This window comes from Gossypium arboreum, chromosome 7, assembly GCF_025698485.1.
Source record: "Gossypium arboreum isolate Shixiya-1 chromosome 7, ASM2569848v2, whole genome shotgun sequence".
Taxonomy (NCBI): domain Eukaryota; kingdom Viridiplantae; phylum Streptophyta; class Magnoliopsida; order Malvales; family Malvaceae; genus Gossypium; species Gossypium arboreum.
This window is the reverse complement of record NC_069076.1, coordinates 18,765,881-18,769,514: the sequence shown is the minus strand read 5'-3', so window position 1 is coordinate 18,769,514 and position 3,634 is coordinate 18,765,881. Positions and strand designations below refer to the sequence as shown.

The 3,634-nt window shown below is 39.5% G+C and overlaps 1 non-coding gene across 1 annotated transcript; it reads right to left on the bottom strand.

The window, feature by feature from the left end:
- Positions 1–677: 677 nt before the first annotated feature.
- LOC128295902 (small nucleolar RNA R71) lies at positions 678–783 on the bottom strand. The gene has a single exon (XR_008286451.1). It is a non-coding gene; the product is annotated as a small nucleolar RNA R71 (small nucleolar RNA).
- Positions 784–3,634: the final 2,851 nt, after the last annotated feature.

Here is a 3,634-nt window from a genome sequence, read left to right as displayed (position 1 = left end):
TTTTTATTACTTTAGCCGTCCACTTTTATTGCAATTTAAATTTTATTCTAATTTTTATTGCTAATTCTTTCTTTTTACCTTTTTGTGGCAGGTTCTTATAGTTTATGACTAGAAGAAACCCGTCAGGACCATTGCTTTTTGACAGTGAGATCGATCGTATAGTTCGCAGAAACCAAAGAGAAAAAAGGCGAAGCTTAAGATACACAGAGAACGAGCAAGAGGACGATATTCAAACCCCAACCAAGGAGATGGCTGAAAACCATGAAAATCCCTTACCTCCTACGATTGCTGTTAATTAGAATCCTGCTCCGCGCACTATGTATGATTATGCTAACCTAATTTAACAGGAACTGAGTCAAGTATAGTTAGACCTGCTATTGCTGCAAATAATTTTAAACTGAAACCCAACACAATTCAAATGATACAACAGTTTGTTCAGTTTGATGGTTTGCAGGACGAGGATCCCAACGCTCACTTGGCGAATTTCTTAGAATTTTGCGATACCTTTAAAATTAATGGCTTTTTTGATGACGCCATCCGTCTTTGGTTGTTTCCCTTTTCATTAAAGAGTAAGGCTAAACAATGGTTGAACTCGTTACCACGAGGGTCAATCACTACTTGGGAACAAATGACCGAAAAATTTTTATTAAAATATTTTTCACCGGCTAAAACAGCCAAATTACATAATGATATCTCTTCTTTTGTGCAGATGGATTTAGAAACACTCTACGATGCATGGGAGAGATACAAGGACCTTTTGAGAAGGTGCCCTCACCATGGGTTACCACTTTGGCTACAAGTTCAAACGTTCTATAATGGCCTGAATCCTTCGACTCGATAGATGATTGATGCAACCGTTGGAAGAACTATCAATAATAAAACACCTGAGGTGGCTTACGAATTTATTGAGGAGATGTCACTAAATAACTATCAGTGGAAAGTTATGAGAACAAAGCCGATGAAAGCAGCCGGTGTTTTCAATCTCGACGCGGTTACTATGCTATCTAACCAAGTAGAACTCTTAAATAAAAAGATTGACAATTTTTGTGGTTCTACTCAGGTACATCCAGTAATGAGGTGCGATTCGAATGGAGGAGAAGCATGCACAGAATATCAACCCTTCAACCCTAGCATCGAGGAGGAACAAGTCCAATATATGGGTAACAATAACTCTAGATCCCAAAATAACCCATGCAGTAACACTTATAATGCAAGTTGGAGGAACCATCCGAATTTCTCGTGGGGTGGTCAAGGAAATCAAAGGCCACAACATCCTCCGGGTTTCCAACAACTACCCTACCAACAGGAAAAGAAGCCGAACCTTGAATAGATGCTTTCAAAGTTTATATCGATGTCAGAAACCCGTTTTTAAAATACCAAGACAGCACTTAAGAATCAACAAGCATCGATCCAAGGGCTCGAAACTCAGATTGGATAGCTTGCCAAGTTGATTTTTGAACGACCACAGGGTAGCTTACCAAGCAGCACAGAATCTAACCCAAGGGAGTAACTCAACGCGATTACTAGTCAAGATGAGGGAAGGTTAGTCACACTTGAACCAGAACCAAGGCAAGAAACTGAGATAAGCAAAGGCAAAGGTGAGGTAGACCACAATGAGTAGAAACCGGTAAGTACAGAATACAAACCTCGTATGCCATACCCTAATGCGACAAGGAAAGACTGCTCAGATGAACAATTTGGTAAATTCCTTAAACTATTAAAAAAATTGCATATTAACTTATCGTTTATTAAAGCTCTATCGCAGATGCCAAACGCAATGAAATTTTTAAAGGAGCTTTTAGAAAATAAGCGGAAGTTGGATGAGGTTTCGCATGTGAAGTTAAACGTAGTTTTCTCAGCTATTCTACAGAATAAACTATCGAAAAAATTGAAGGATCCATGGAGTTTTACAATTCCTTGCTTAATTGGTAGTTTAGATTTTAATAATGCATTAGCTGATTTAGGGGCTAGTATTAACGTCATGCCTTACAAAATGTTTAAACAACTAGGTCTTGGGAAACCCAAACAGACTAGGATGAGCATTTCAATTAGCAGATAAAACTATAAGATTTCCTAGGGGTATTATGTGTTAGTTAAAATCGATAAATTTATATTTCCCGTTTACTTCGTTGTTCTAGACATAGAGGAGGATAGCAACACTCCTTTGATTTTAGGAAGGCCCTTTTTAGAAACTGCTAGAACGATTATTGATGTTGGTATAGGTGAGTTCACACTTCGTGTGGGAGACGAAACAATCACCCTTCAAGCTCGCAATTCTGGCAACACATCGAAAATTGAAGGTGATTGTCTAAACCATTCTACTAAAACTAATATTGTCTAAACCATTCTACTAAAACTAACAATATGGTGCAACCTACTTTGCAGGAAATGAGTTTGAAGGAAGTACATGAGCCATTTTCAAGCAATAATAAAGGACCTATTCATGAAAAATGAAGGCTACAAATCGAGGAGCTAGATGAATGGCGGACACATAAACCGAGAACACACGATAAACCAAAACTACGCCAGAACAAGCTCAATACCTTTCCAAATCAACTTAAGGTTAGAGATAAAGTTTTATTAGATGCTGTAGATCCTCACATTGTCACTACCAAACTGAATGAAGAAATTCCTCCTACGGTACTTAGCATTCTTCCATTCGGTACAGTCGAGGTAAGTCATCCCAAGTTCTGCACTTTTAAGGTAAACAATACCCGCTTAAAACCTTATTTTGGTGAGAGTCACAACAGGAATGAGGAGCATAAACTCCTCGAACCACCATGACCATTCAATGGAGAGGTAAGTCAAGCTTAGACTTTAAATAAGCGCTTCTCGGGAGACAACCCGAGAACTAATTGTATTAACTTCTTTAAAGTTTAGTGTTTAAACACCTAACTCACCAACGGAGCTCTTGAATACAGGTTTTCGACACAGACACGGCCTAGAACATGGGCGTGCCTTAGGCCGTGTGGAAGCAGGGCAAAGATTTTTCCCAGCATGGGCTACGATAACTCGCCACGGTCGTACGCCATGGCCGTGAGCGAACCTGCCAAAACAACACGGGCGTGCAACAAACCCGTGCCTTAAAACCATAGGTAAACCTATCAATTTAATACGGGCGTGGGAGAAGCGAACGAAGATTGACACGACCGTGCAACATGGCCGTGTACACCAATGCGCCTAATTTAGAAAAGTATGAAACACACGGGCTGAGCTTAGAGCACACGGGCGTGCCCTACGGCCGTGTGCCTCAATTTCTCTATAAACACCTATTATTTATTTTATTTTATTTTTATCTCTATATCTTGAAATTATTTTTTTTATTTCCTTTTAATACTATTTCATCCTGAGTTTTCACAATTTTTATTCTTCGGCTATTTTATTACGAGTAATTATGCTTCAGTATACCTCTTAAAGAGTTCCTGATTTGATCACAGTTAGAAAGAGCTCCAAAGCTCACTATTACTCCGGGACTCGAAACTCCACTGGGAAAGGTTCTCCACGACTGTCATGTCCTGCTCGACCACGACCATAACCAACTTCAGATATAATATTCTTTTGGCGCAGGACTTATGGACTAATGAACCTCTACTACCGCTGGAGTATCCTCATCCACCCTCACGCAGATTATTCT